The sequence below is a fragment of the Channa argus genome, chromosome 12 (assembly GCF_033026475.1).
Source record: "Channa argus isolate prfri chromosome 12, Channa argus male v1.0, whole genome shotgun sequence".
NCBI classification, from domain to species: domain Eukaryota; kingdom Metazoa; phylum Chordata; class Actinopteri; order Anabantiformes; family Channidae; genus Channa; species Channa argus.
This window is the reverse complement of record NC_090208.1, coordinates 5,528,130-5,543,888: the sequence shown is the minus strand read 5'-3', so window position 1 is coordinate 5,543,888 and position 15,759 is coordinate 5,528,130. Positions and strand designations below refer to the sequence as shown.

Genomic DNA, 15,759 nt, shown 5'->3' with positions numbered 1-15,759 from the left:
TGGAGCTGTTACCTGAATCATCCAGCAGGTGGCAGCACATCATCATATTCACATGGTCTGATTCCAATATTGGAGCAGTGTCTTTGATCCACAAGCATTTACACTGCGTCTCCAGCTGTGGTCATTTCTACTAGGTGAGCGTGTAATGTTTCACTTCCTGTATTTTTCCCTGCAGCGCTTCACCTGAATACACCACTGTGCTCACTGTGACACTTTGCCCTCTGCTGTTGAAACTCGGCAACTGCAGCAAAACCTCCACAACACAAAATCCAGTTGACAGGATACAGGTGATTTTCACCACCTGGTTACACATGCAAACCCACTCAACCCACTGTACATCCTGAACCACAGTTCCTCTGACTGATGCCTCCACTCATCCACTGTAGTACAGAGGATAACAGAGCTTATTCAAAGTGTTTAACAAAGGCCAAGAAGAGCTTCACAATTCTATTTAGTCATTTAATACATTTATCCAAAGTGAGTTAAAGTCAAACCAGGAGCAACTTGTGTTTCAGTGTCTTGATCAAAAACACCTGTGGATCAGAGGAGATGTTCAGTCAGCTTTATCTCCTGAACCACAGTTAACCACAACATTGTCACAATAAGGAAAAAACTGAATAAAGAAAAGTTAAACAAATTAAACATTTACCCCAAATTACTGATATTAGATATTGATCTTTTATTATTGGATTGGATTCTAGAACAGGAAACGTTGGATTTGGAAGTATCTAAATTTCAGGATCGATCTGTACATCACTACCATACAACTGCAATTTTATTACTAGTGAGACAGTCAAGGTGACTCAGGTCGAGGGAAGCAGGACCATGGACGGGTGTCATTCAATGTTAAATCACTTTAGAAAGTGAAGCCTTGTTAGCTGCTGGGTGTTAAACACTGGAAGATGCTCACTAACCTTGGCCTGTTGTGCAGCACAGCATTGATGTCAGAACTAAAGAGAAATGACATGTTACCTGTGAGGACTGGTCTGTTGTGCAACATCACAGAAGTGATCATTTCCCAACATTCACACATCAACACAAATCCAGCATGTAGGACTTACTCAGCAGCCTCAGCACAGTGTTTTCCTTCATTCTGCAGCTGTGTGAAAGTCCTGTAGATCACAGTAGTTAGATAGAATCTGCATAAACCACTTCCTAACTCAGTGTAAGTCACTACATGTCTGGGTGTCTGGGTGCTGTTCTCTTGTGATGAGAACAGAGGAGATGAACCCACAGACACAAACCTGATCACACGCTGTCAAAATACAGACATAAATTGATCATTAGTGTAGAAAACACAACTTACACCATAGAGGTGTTTCATGAATCATGTTACCAGGTAAACCAGACTTACTTCAGGCTTATTAGACTTACAGTGTTTTAGTTACTGATCCTTGTGGACAAAACAATAGAAGACTTCAAACTTAAAAGTGGAAAAGTTGTCATCATGTATGTTAACATGTATGTCATCATTTTCAGTAATAATACTAAGAATGTTCCCTCACAAAGGCTTTTTATTGGTTGTTTTGCCTTTTAATAAAAAAAATCCTAGATGATTATTGATGATTATATATTTGAAATTAAAATCTCTCATCTTTAGTCTCTAGCAGAGCTCATTCATTAAACATGTAATCAATGAAATTTAGACAGAGCTGATCGTACCTACAGCTGAGCCATTGAAGAGATGTTTGTCCTAATGTGACACTTGATCATCAAACACTTGTCATGTTCGTTGTTGTTCCTGGTTTCAGTCTGCACTGCTTATACCACTTCCTTTTTTTTGATGCAGTCTAGCAGATGTGTGGTTTTCTTCTTCTGCACGTTCAACAAGTCCTGTTTGTTCCGTTTCATTTTGAATTGAATTGAATGGAACAAGACACAGGACTTTTCCACATTTACATTTTATTTACATTTAGTCATTTACCAGACGCTTTTATCCAAAGCTACTTACAAAAGGTACAAGGCAGCAAAAATCTAATTCACTGAGAAAACATCAAAGCAAAGTGCTATGAGTGTTTCCATTTCATTAGATGCAACTGCAAGAAAGAACAGATAGGTGGTGTTATTATGTCTTTGTAATGATTTAAGTGCATAGGAAGTTGGGGAAGAGTTCAGTTTTCAGCAGGTTTTTAAATATTGGGACTGAGGTTGCTGAGAGTTTGGAAGCTCGTTCCACCATCATGGGACCAATGAGCTGAAGAGTTTTGCTTGGTGTCTTTTGTCTGGAGATGGAACCACCAGACCCTGTTTCATTTGCAGAGCACGGTGGACAGGTGGATGCAGAGGAGGTGAGAACAGGGTGGAGTCATCAAGATGTAATTATTATGACACTAACACTCTAAGATGGGACCATTAGGTGTGACCATCTTGTTGGATGTGAGAAATCGTCTTTTCATGAAAAGAGGAGACAGTTGGGCCTGAGGCCTCCTCCTCTGTCGAGAGGATTCTCCATGTGAACATAAATTTCTTCACATATTCCTCTGTACCATCTGTCTTCTTTGTCCAAAATGAGATGTGGATGACAAAAGTGGTTTCAAAGAAGGAAATTTTTTAGCTGCATTTCTGGCAGCTGCTCTGAGTTTTAACCACAAACTTGGGGTTAAGAATCATTGCACGCTATCACAGTGCTGACATCACAAATTGTTATGTATGATTATTTATGTTACAATCCACACATGAACAAACGCTGCAGGATTCTCAGTTTTTGTTGTTTTGAGTACTGATGCATTCAGTTAATATTCTCTTTTTGTTGATATTTACTTGCTGATATAAATATTGGAAAGGTCACAGCAAGCATTTTACTACATCATATCTAAGAAGCAGTGGAACATGTACTTTGACAGAAACAGGAAGCTGCAGACAGGGACGATCTTGTTGTGAGCAAATGTTACTTTGAGACAAATTACTGAGAGAGACACAGATTTCTGTCTTTGGTTATATTTCACTGACTTTAAAAAGAATCAGATGATCATGAGAATAGGACAATGTTGTGTGATACTGTTCCTGGTGGTCATGGATTATTAAGGGGTCAGCAGGGAGGAATCCAATGGTTTGATGAAAAGAGATCAGTAGACCTCTATTTGCTGATGACACTGTGTTGATAAGCAATAAGTAACTGAAACTGAAAGTCTGATGAGAGAATCCACAGATAGTTGTAGAAACCAAGCTAATATTGTTATGACATGAATGTTTGCTGTTGAGTGTTACCTGCAGCAGGACTGTTAGTGTGAGCACTCAGACATTTGCAGTACTGTCTGTTTTTCATAGGGATTTTAAACACTAGCAGATGATCTGCCGTTTGAAAGTTGAGATTCTCCTGTGACTTTGTGAATCCATGTATAACACTGACAACTGCTGGTTTGTGTCTGTGTCTCACAGTTGTTGAACAACCTGAAGCTCTTGATGTTGGTTCTGTTGTGATGATGTGCTGCCATCTGCTCTATTGTATTTTTAAAGTGAATCACAGAAAACTTGTAACTTTATTTTTTAAGAAATTGAAAACACCTATGTTGACAAAGAGCTGTACAGGAGACAGGTTGTGGCTGAGGCCTTCTCCTCTGTTGAGAGAAGGATTCTCCATGTGAACATAAATGCCTTCACTTACTCCTCTCTCATACCATCTGTCTTCTCTGTCTAAATTGTGGACGTTGTTGTTCTCAAACGAGGGTCTTTTGTCCTTCAGGTGTAGGTACACTGCTGATCCTGGTCCTGAGGTGAGCTTCTCCTGTGCTTTGCCATCGTCTTGTGCAGAGGCTGTTTGGTTTCTCCAGTGTAGAGCTCTGTAGTGTTTGCAGTTTAAGTGTTCAGTCTTTACGGTGGATGAGACTCTGTCTCTGTGTGTTGGTGAGTTTGAAGTGAACAGGTATGTGGTGTTTTCTGAAGACCCTTTTCAGCTTCTGTGAAACTGATCAAGAAAATAAATCAAATATTCAAATAATCAAAATACTATCAAGTGGATTATGAATAAAAGCCTTACCCACATGTGTAGCTTATTTTATTGTAACCATATTTTAACCTCTATATTGTGGTTATGATGTTCTGCTGATTGGTGTCCAGGTCCAAATGCAAGTTACCTGACTTTTCTCACAGCAAAGACTCAGATAAAGTCCTTAAAGTCCAGTTTTTGAGCCAGTTTTGTCTAAGAGAGGGTGGTGAGCCTTCCCTGGTTCATTGGGGCATCAGTATCTGGTTGTAGACCAAGAAGGCTGATTAGTAACCATGGCAAACTGTTGTAGGTATTATCCAGAAGTTGGTAGTTTTGGCAGAGATGAATCATGAAGTTAAAATAGTTTATTAGGCAGTAAGGTCAATTGGTTAGAAATGAGTGGGCCCAGTAGAAGAAGGACCTGCAAACTTACGACTTGTTACCTGTGGAGCTGTTATCAGAATCAGTCAGCAGGTGGCAGCACATCATCATATTCACATAGTCTGTGCTTCAAAGCAAAATGTCACTATTTAGATGGTAAAGCTGGAGGTAACTGAAGCACATCACTTCCTGTGGTCTCTCTTGACTTGAAGGCTGAAACTGAACGATAAAAAAAAGGGATCCCAGCTACTTATTAACCAGAGATGACTAAAGAAGCAAACTATAATAAGGAAAATTGATAATAATGTATAGATGATATAGTATAGCAATGTGCCTCTGTAGCAAAACTCTTAAAAATATCTTCATTCCTCACCCAAAGAGATTTTGGCAGTATTACATATTATCATGTCTTGGTCTCAACTCCTTTAAGTCTTGGTCTCGTCTGGTTCTCCATACACTAAGGTTCTGACTACAATACATAATTAAAGAAGCTGGGTAATAGATTTGTCCTCTTTTTTAATTTTTAATTTTTTTTTACTGTTCATAAGCTATGTGGTTTATATTTGAGAATGGAAAGCATTACAGTTAAAGTTGAAATGCCAATGCAATCGCTCAGGCACACCGTACTTCATGAACCATTCTCTCAACAGCACCTTTGCTGTGGTCTCGGCCTTCTGGTCACGAGTAGGAAAAGCCTGAGTGAACTTGGTAAACACATCTGTAATTACTAAAACGTTTTCTCGTCCATCTGTTGCTGTTTCAAGCACAGTGAAATCAACTGCAACAACTTCTAGAGGTCTGGAGGCAAGAAAGGACTTCATGGGTGGGTGAATCTTGGGATGCGGCATTTTGGTCAAAACACAGCGCTGGCAGCTTTTTATCCAATGCTCAACATCTCTGTGCATGCCCACCCAGAATGCTCTCTGCCTCAGCAGCTGCAGGGTTCTTTCTATGCCTTGATGACCCATACCATCATGTACACTCTCCAGTATCTGTTTCTGCAAACCATTTGGAACAAGCAACTGGAAACAGTCTCCATAGCGTACATCCTCAACCACCCGATACAACAATCCATCTCTCTCTCTGATATGCTTCCATTGCTTTAAAAGTGACTTCACAATCTGTGGAAGACTTTTCCTTTCTTGGGGACTTGGTCTATATTTACGATCCCAAAATGTTCGAAACACACTAAGCACTGAGTCCTGACCTTGGAATGTTTGTAACTCCTCCTTGGAATAGCCTGGGAGAGTTGGAGTGGCTTCCCTACCACTCAAATGACACTCACCAGCTCCTAAGGCCCTTACCTGACTGACCTGACAGCACTCGACTCCAGCTTTGACCAACTCTGGTTCCAGGGAGGTTCCCCGGTGAAGCACATTACAAATGGCAACACAATCATCAAACTCTTCATCATCTTTGTTAGATTCAGGCTCCCCTGCTAAAGGGTGCCTTGAGAGAGCATCAGCTGCAGCATTGCTTCGTCCTGGACGATACTGTACATCAAAATCAAAAGCAGCTAACTGTGCAACCCGTCGCTGTTCAATGGCTCCCAGTTTTGCACTTTTGAGATGACACAGAGGATTGTTATCAGTAATGACAGTGAATTTTGAACCAAGCAGGTAACCACGAAATTTCTCTACTATGGCCCACTTGAGTGCCAACAGTTCCAACTTCATGCTGCTATAGTTTTTATCATTTCTTTCAGCATTTCTTAGCCATCTACTTGCATATGCAATGACCCTTTTTCTGTCATCCTGTTGCTGATACAGGACAGCACCTAAACCCTGACCACTCGCATCAGTTTCCAAAATAAAAGGGAGAGTAAAATCTGCAAACCCTAAAACTGGTGCAGTCATCAACTTTTCCTTTAACACTTCAAAGGCCCTCTCACAGTCAGTGTCCCATAGTGTACCCAGTCTCCTACTAGCCTTAGTTGAACTGCTAACACCATGACATTGATTAACCACCTCATGCAGAGGGGCAGCAATCTTTGAAAAACCGTCAACATACCGTCTGTAGTAGCTACACAGACCCAAAAAGGACTGTAGCTCTCTGACTGTGGATGGGACCGGCCACTCCTTAATAGCCGTCACCTTGGAGGGATCTGTTGCAATGCCATCTGCAGATATCTGATGCCCTAGAAATCTGACTTCTCTCTGAAGGAAATGACATTTTTCCCACTTAACCTTGAGTCCAGTGTACCTGAGACGCTTAAACACTATGTCCAGCCTTTCCAAATGTGACTGAAAAGAGGGAGATTACACCAAAATATCATCTAGATAAACTAGCATCATCTCAAAAATGAGGTCATTCATAGTCACCTGCATCAACCTTTGAAAAGTTGCAGGACCATTGCAGACAGCCATTGGCATGCGCAAATACTCAAAAAGACCAAAAAGTGTTGTGAAAGCGGTCTTATGGCGGTCTTGCTCATCTACCACAACCTGGTGGTAGCCACTGGCGAGGTCAATGGTAGAAAAGTATTTGGCACCCTTCAATGCATCAAAACTCTCATCGATGCGAGGCAGTGGGAAGGGATCCTTCACAGTTTTCAAGTTAAGCTTGCGATAGTCCACGCATAAGCGGATACTACCATCACTTTTCTGCACTATAACTACAGGAGAAGCATAGGAACTTTCACTTTCCTGGATTATCCCCTTTTTCAACAGCTTTGAAATGTGTTCTTGGACTTCTTTATACTGGTTGGGTGGAATACGCCGATAGGGCTGGGTGACTGGTAGGTCCTCAACCAGCTTGATTTCATGTTTTACTTTGTCAGTAGACCCAAGATCATCATCATTGTCTGCAAATACATCTGTGTACCTAGCCAGTAGTGCACAGAGATCAGCTCGCTCTTCTTCAGTGCCACCTATATCAAGTTTTTCTAAGACAGATTGTACTTTACTGTCAAACTGTTCATTTTTCATGTCAACAGAAACCTGTTCAACATCTGCGGAGATGCGGTGGAACTTCACTCCACAGGTCTGGTTATTTTCAACACATTCGACAGGAGAAATAATACCTATCCTAGTCCTTGGACACAGCCATATGTCCTCTTGTGAGAAGTTAACAACCTGGACTGGCAGGACGCGACTTTTGTTGTCTACAAGTGTTGGAATGACAAGTACGCCTGGGGGAAGTGGTGCATTTGCTGGTTCAATAAGAAGTTGCGTGTCCGTGCCTATCTGGGAGAAATGACCCTTAACCATCACAGTTGAAATGGACTCAGCAGGTACTCGCACCTTGTCTCTACCTAAAACCCGAGCCATTATCTTCCGTTCAACAATGCATGTCTGAATTTGCTGAAATGCACTCCTCCACCCAGAATCCAATGTACCTTCCAAAACTGTATCAAACTCTGAGACAACCAGCTGTCGACACTTATGAATGACATTCATACCAATGATACAGTGTTCTGCTGGGGTCACACCATCAGATGCTTTCAAGACTAGAAACCCACAGTTTGGGATTTTTAAGCCCATCGTCTCAACTTCCAGTTCAACATAACCTTGGTAAGGGATTTCAAGGCCATTTGCAGCAGTTAACTTAAGCCAACTAGACGTAGCAAGCATGGCATCATCATCCCCTAACAAATGCTTCCTGAAGAACTCATCTGTAATTGTACTGACTTGGCTCCCTGTATCAAGCAAACAGCAAGTTGCTACCTTGTTTAGCATAACATCAACTACTGGACACTTGCCTATGGCACGCTCGATCACTTGCTCTCGTGTAAGTTCAGATTTGGTTGAGTCTATCATCGGCCCCTGCATTGCCCGACTCACTGCAACCAGGGGTTCCCGTTTCCCAAATTGCTTGAAGTAGGAGGGCTTTCTGAAACTTTGCGCCACTTCTGTGGGCACTGCTTGGCAACATGACCTTCAGTCTGACATCTGAAGCAGATTGGCTTATCATCAGCTGTAAATTTTGGGACCGATTTTTTTTGTTGGCTAACTGCCATTGTGCTCGAGCTTTGGGTTTGAGTAGTCAAATCCTTCACTGCTCTGGTCAGTTCCGTAATCACTTTACCTTGTTCTTTAAGAACTTTCAAAACATCATTCAGTGAAACAGATTGCTCAGCTTGGCCTGAAGCACTAACTTTGCCTTGCTCAGCCAGAGCCTTCATAACAACCTCTAGATAGCAAGGATTCTCACTGGTAGTAACAGCTCTACACTGCATATCAGTTGTAAGATGGCTGCAGGCTTTCACTTTACTTTTACCGCCTTTTACACCTGGTCCTAGTTCTTCCGAGGACCATGAGTAAGCCTCTTCCCGTACTTCTATCAGGGAGGAGTCGGGAAGAGCTCTGACATATTTACGAAGCTCTCGTCTCAATACAGGATCTCTTACACCCTCTATAAACTGATCTTTCAGTGCAATTTTTCCATTAGCAACAGACCTAGGATAATGTTTCATTACTGAGCTCAGCGCTTGTGATAAGACATGAGAAAAGTCACGTATGTCCTCACCGTCTCTTTCCTTGCAGCTATAGAAGTTTTGCAGCAGCTGGGAGGAACTACGTCTATCTCCAAAACCCTCCCTGAGATAGCTAAACAGGTCACTCGTCTGCTCAGTTTGGTCATCTTTACGTAAACGCACCTCCTCTAAAGCTGGCCCTCTCAGGAGTGACATGACAAAATCAAACTGTTCGGGTGGGGACTGGTTGCGTGTAAACAGAACCCGTTCTACCTCATCAATAAACTCATCTACTGATCTTCCATCCTTATCCAAATCTCCACTAAATGGTGCAATATGTCGTTCCCTTGGCATGTACACATATGATCTAGTTGGTTCTGTGCTCAATGAGGACAGGGCAGACATAACTTCTTGTTGCTTTTTAGCTAATTCAATTATCTGTGTTTGCACATCAACTTGCCCTACTGCATCCTCCTCAGAATCACTATCCTGGTCATTCCCAAAACCCTGTTCATTTCCTACTACAATCTCCTCACTTTGGATTGACATGTTTCTTGTTTTTCTTTTCTATACAGTCTTTGATTCAGTCCAATAACATTCAGTCTTTATTTATTTTTTTTCAAATAGCTCAGTCTGTATCACACAGAAAAAGGATAAACCTGTTGACTTCACTCAAGACTCATGAGCAATGTCCACTCCAGCCAAGAGTTCTTCTCCGTCGGATGACAACTTCTGTGATGTACTCTTCAGCCTCAAGTACTGGTCCCTCCTTGTCAAGTGGCTTCTCCACTACGTCCAAGACACCAACACTCTCTGAAGATCTCCCTGGTCCTCAGCTGCCCAGGATATACAACCAGGCTACTCTTCACCACTGCCGTATAATTTGTACTATATTGTGCAGACAACTGCCTTTTGAATCTAGATATTTACTTATGTTTTTTATGAAGAAACCCCACTCCTGGTACCAAGATTTGAAGCCGGGCAAATGACACTCCACACTTCAAATAATTTTTATGTGGGTTCTTTATTTCTTAAAAGTATTAAAGTTATTATTTCCCACTGATGGACAGTGACTAAAGTTTTTAAAAAATGTAGAAAGTTCAAAAAGAAACAAACAAAAACAAACAAACACTAGAAGCCCAGTGCAAGTTCTATGGTAAATAGAATAAAAATAATAACCCTCAAAAAGAATAATTTGACAAACTGTGTAGCACAACTAGATTCAAATATTCACACAAATAACGTACAAATACGGCAGTGGCACCTCTAAAGGGTGGAAAAAACAGAAAACGTTCACAACTCCACACCGCATGGTGCTCATTAACCGTCGGTAACTGCAGCAAAACTACTACACCACAAAATACAGTTGACAGGATATAGGTGATTTTCACCACCTGGTTACATAAGTGCAGAACATTTACCATTTACTGTGCAGTCAGCATGCAAATTATTTTCCACAACGCACAACTGCTCAAGGAATATTTAGTTGCAAAGAGTCTTTTATTTCTTTATTTTTTTGTGGTTTGGACACTTTGTGTTACTGTGGCTACAGAGAATCTGAAGTTGACAACACGTTACGATTTGTTTTAGCCAAACAAAACATGAGCTAAGCGGGTGATGTATTTTAGTAGAAATATGTTCTACAGGAATTCGTCACATTTGACACACTGAAAGAGTTACAACTTGTGCCATTTTTGAACAAGAAATGTTGAATAATTGATTTTTATTAATTTAAAGCACAGAGCAGTATAGGTTCAGTATTTCCCTAAAGATGTTGGACATCACAGATATAAGGTTGGAGTAAAGTAATGTGAAGTTTGAACTTCCGTGCAGTAGTAAATGTAGTAAAAACTAAAAAAAGTAAAAACTTTCCACCCCTTTTAAAATGAATAAATGTGCCAAAACATTAGAACCACTGCTTCTTATAATGCACTCCAGTATGACTCGACCACCCACTCTGAGCTCAATAATGAACAGAGTAGAATTTTCACCTTTTAACCCACAAACTTAAAAATTATACCTTTGTAAAAGTAAAATTCATGGCAGAGCTGCTGTGTTGGATTGTATTCCATTATACAGGTGGTCAGTGAGTGTAAATAAATACAGAAAATCAAAAGCTGTTCCTTGGATTTTACAGCGACATTTAAACAATTTTAATAATTGCATTAGTTTTTGCAGCTCCATTGAGTTTTCTGTCATTCTGCTGTCTCATGTGTCCTGTAGAGGACGGAGGTGAAGTGGAGCTTTGTGTGGCGTCGCCCGCTGAGCTGCTCTGTGCTGACACCTGCTGCTTCACTGTGTCCACAGTGGTGCAGTGGCTCTGTCACCTCACAGTAAGAAGCTTCTGGGTTTGAAACTGGTACTTTCAGCATAGGTGTCCAAAACATGCTATATATATCTTTCTTTCTTCTTTATTCGTACTGTTGTTATGCGAGCGTGGAGATAGTGTGAACTTGTGTTTTCTTGATACGTTACGTATGTATGGACTGACTGCTACAGTTGGGGGCATGATGTGACAACCTCATACACACCGGACTAGCAAGCTAACACTAGTTATCCAACTAGCATTAGCCTAACTTGCTGAGTAAGGGTCTACACAGGGACCTTGTGGATTGCTGCGTTCCTGTGTTTTGTGTTGGATCATTTGTCCTCTGTAACAAATGGATACAGTCTTCCGGACAATCCACGTATCACTTACTCCAGAGACTTTTTGCTACAGCTGCAACATCACTCTCACCAAGTTACTGTCACACACAAGTTACCGGAGGAGCTACAACGCACAAACCCACCCGGTCGGACGGACACCTGTCACAACAATAAAAAGAAGGTAACAAGACGGGGGAAGAAGAAGGGTGGGATCAAAGCAAGACTGAAGCGAGGAAAAAGTAAACAACACCGTGTACTTCCGTCAGTGATCCTTGCTAACGTGCGCTCATTGCGCAATAAGACTGATGAACTGCAAGCCAATGTGTTTCATATGTATGAGTATTGGACTGCTTCCATTCTTGCTTTTACTGAAACATGTCTGAGTAGGAACGATAACAGTGACAACCTGTACATAGAAGGCTTTGGTTTTCCTGTAAGGTTAGATCGAGACAGCGAGCTGACAGCTTAACGACATGGTGGTGGGGTCTTTCTCTACCTTAACCCACACTGGTGCAAAACAATTGTTGTCAGCGAAGGACTGTGTAACACTGACATAGAACTGTGATCATGAAGTGACTCTGGGTCACTACAGTGTGGGATGGTCTGCTGTTAGACAGTAACTGACCTTGGAGCAGTTCTGCAAACACTTCAAGACAAAACATGGATATGAGACAAAGTTTGAACAACATGCAATGTTTTAAACGTTCTTCAAAAGTACACTGAGTACAAGTTGCTATTATAACTAGGTAAAATGCTAAGGATTAAATGTAATCCTCATTTAATAAAACTTGATTTTCCATCACAATTCCCTCCTTTTGATTACATTTTAATCACAAGACAACCAAAAGAAGTCATCAGATGCACAAATTCATAAAGATTCAATATACATCTTCTTAATGTTATATTGGAAATTCAGGCACTGTTTTTCTGTGACATAGACATCACTGGGGTACAGAGCTAAGCACAGATTAAAAACTATATAGGATATTTACAGATCTGTGAAAAGGTCAACATCAGGTTTTAAAAAGAGGAACTAAATTCTTTGCAGATGTTATATCAATGAGTGCCATCTGATGAGTCATAGAACTCTGTGACTCACATAATTAGACTTTTTACACATGGCATAAGACAACACCTGTAAAATGTAAAAGATTGCATGCTCCGTCAGGTGTTCTACAGCATCAGAGGTGTAATTCATATGTGAAATTCATCCAATCAAGATTTTTATCAATGGCACAAAGACTCAAATCCTGCAGCTATTTGGTTTCTAATTTTCCATCAAATGATTTTTATGGGCACTGCACTTCCTCCCTGGAGAGTGGGGGCATATCATGTTCGATTCCTACCTTCAATTCCAAACATCACCTGGGTGCACGTTCTGGGATCGAGTCTGTTGTGGTTTTCCTCTGCAGATTCACCACATGTCTTTCAAAGCATGTGTTTTACTTGACCAGTGTACTGTGGCACAAGGAGTCTCATTCTGTCTTCCATGGTGTTGTTCTCACTGTTGCTTTCCTTCTTCGCAGCTTAGGGACTCAGAGTGTAGGCACTTGCACTCGTCCTCTTTGTCCACAGACTTTGGCCCCTTCCTTTCAGTGGGTGGCGTGTATCCACGTCTTTCACTGCTGTGTGGTTGCGTGCATCATTTGAAAGGGTCCATTCCACTGAAATCGTTCAGTTGGAATAGGAAGAATGTCCTGGTAATGTATTTAAAACAAAGCAGAAGACAACGTCTGGAAATATTGCAACATATCATTTTCTCAAATTTGGAGATTTCCCAAACTATTTTATTTATTTATTTTCCCTTATCCCCATGTTCCTTAAAACAGCCAGAGAAAGCTCAGTCCATGGAGACCTTCTCCTTCGTACCAATTTTGTTTTGAGTACATCAGTCATAACAACACAATATCTCTTCTCTCAGTTGGGCATCAACTCAATGAAATCAATCATCACATGGTCAAATGGTTTATCAGATGGAAGATGTGCTGCCTGTGGCTTTAGTCACACAGACAAAGCAAGATTGACAATATTTCTGCGCATATGATTCATACCCCTTGTTAAATCATCGGTTGCTGTAATAAATCAACATTCCCCCTTTTAAACACATGGTTTAACCTGTGTCAACTTTATCAGTGTTTAAGAAGAATTTTGGAACTTTTGGAATTTGCAACCCCCTATTTTCCCCTGATTTTCTCGGAGATAGAAAATTGTTGTACAGCAGGGAGTGACAATAAAATGTCTGAAACACTTTTGTTTGTGTGTGTGTGTTTGAGATACTTCCTGTTGGGCAGCTTTCTTAGCTACATCATCCACTTGCGTGTTTCCTGCTGAAACTAAGCAGCAACATTATTATGTTAAAAAAAAAGATTGTTATCAGATTCCTTGAACTCTTGTCTAGAGTGTTCCAGATTCATGAACAATTCAAAAATTGTGGATCTAAAAGTCTAAAATCCAAGATCTTTACTGTTTTTGTCTTCAGTTCTTCTTCTATGAGCCACAAATTCAGCATCTTAAGCTAAATAATATGATAAACATCACATTATGTAACAACAGCAAAATCTTCTTGGTTCTCTCAAGTGGTGGGATTGAACCATCTGGAAACAGTTACATTAGACATGTGAAGTAACACTGATCGTATCTCAGACATCTCACTGTAGAAAGGTGATGAGTTTCTGCTCCTGGAATAAGAGAAAGAAGCTGCATAAGGAAGAGTTAGATCAGCACAACCAACACTTTGTCTGCAACTGTCACAGCTTGCAGGCATCATAATCCATCATCTGCAGGATCCATCTTAGCTAATGTTGTCATCTGCCATCATGGTTCTGTAACAAAACACAAGTCATACAGCTGTTTCCCTGGTTAACAAACCGAACATAGTGACTGGATAACACTAATGTGGAGTCTGCTCATGGTGCTCAACTCATTTCATCATGAGCTGAGAGTTATTTTCCATGGAACAATACATTTGGAGCCTTTCTGTCTTGATAATATTGAATCCATTGTTTTCAGTATGATGTCAGACCCAAGAAACTCATCCTTTGTTTCTTGGTTAAAGAGATGAGAATGGATTGTTTGGTTATCACATGACTTCAATAAGTTACTTCACGAAGGACCACTTTCCACTATCAATATCACACATCTTTATCATTAAATATTCACAAGACACAATCACGGCTGCTTTTCTTTAGCAATTCAAAAAATTGATGTAATTCCATCAGTGGCTTTTTGTTTGAGAGCTTTATGTTTTTCATTTACAGGTTATCATAGTGTGGCATTTAGGCTCACTGTGACATTGGGTGTATTATTATCTGACCTACTCTATAACAAGGACAGCTTCATGCCCTCTTACTGGGAAATATTAAAATCTTAGTTGATTCACACAGGAAAGAATCACTAGCTCATCTGATCCTAACCCTCTCCTCTCTGCTTGCCCCTCTGTCACCATGTGTTGTTGCCACAATTTTTGATAAGGAAGAAGTTTGTGTTTTCTGCTCAGGCACAAGCATGTAAACAGAACTAAAAACCTTCCTGTAGGCACAGACAGACACTGAAAATATCACAGCCTAAATTTTCCAACCTTTCTTATTCTGATTTAGCTCATGAAAATATGGGAAACAGCATTTGAACGTCATAGAAACAGATTGGTTCCTCATTCAGAGACACATCACATAAGTGATCAGCCCAATAAAACACTGCAGTGAATTATTCAAACTTCACTGAATCCACTCATTCAGTCATGTGAAACATGTGATGTACAATGTAAGTCACTTACTGACATGAACAAGAAAAGACAGCCTGCTGCAGCTTCCATTCATACACATATAACAGAAAATCTGGGCTATAATTCATCATGGTGTGTTTTTAAATGTTTGAATTATCAAACACTTGCATTACTTCTGATGTAGTCATCAGATAGATCCACTACTTAATCATTAGATATTTATTCAATCAAATTTATGGGGCATAATTCTGACAACATGAATGTAGTCGTCTTCTTTCCCTAAACTCTACTTAATTTTCCTTTGTTCACATATTTAACATTATGTAAGTTACACATCTGTTTGTCTTTTTAGCCTTCAGTTTCTTTTCTTGATTTAACTTTTTTTCTTCTGTCTCTAATTTTGTTTGCTTATTTTATTAAAGCAACCTTCTTAAGGAAAACCAAAATACTCAATCCAGAGTTTCAAACATTTAAGACTTTTGTCACCATACTTGGTTTTCGTAATCTCGACAATCGGACCCTATGGGGTCCAAGCCCCCGTCCGTGCACGGCCTTCAACGCAGACGTCTCTACGAGGATGAGGGAATCTTTTTAAAGCTCCCAATACCTCAGTTTTATTTGTTGGCCCTTTCGTTCAACTTGGCTGTTGCCCTTTATACTCCTGTTTTCTTT

The 15,759-nt window shown here is 40.4% G+C and overlaps 1 long non-coding RNA gene across 2 annotated transcripts; it reads right to left on the bottom strand.

Annotated features, from left to right (window-relative positions):
- Positions 1–445: 445 nt before the first annotated feature.
- Positions 446–4,902, bottom strand: LOC137137948 (uncharacterized). Of its 2 annotated transcripts, XR_010915865.1 has the most exons (3): positions 4,369–4,902; positions 4,074–4,185; positions 446–3,904 (listed from the first exon to the last, which is right to left on the bottom strand). It is a non-coding gene; the product is annotated as an uncharacterized lncRNA (long non-coding RNA). The 2 variants fall into 2 exon arrangements; XR_010915864.1 differs by having other exon boundaries at positions 446–4,185.
- Between the last annotated feature and the right edge of the window lie 10,857 nt (positions 4,903–15,759).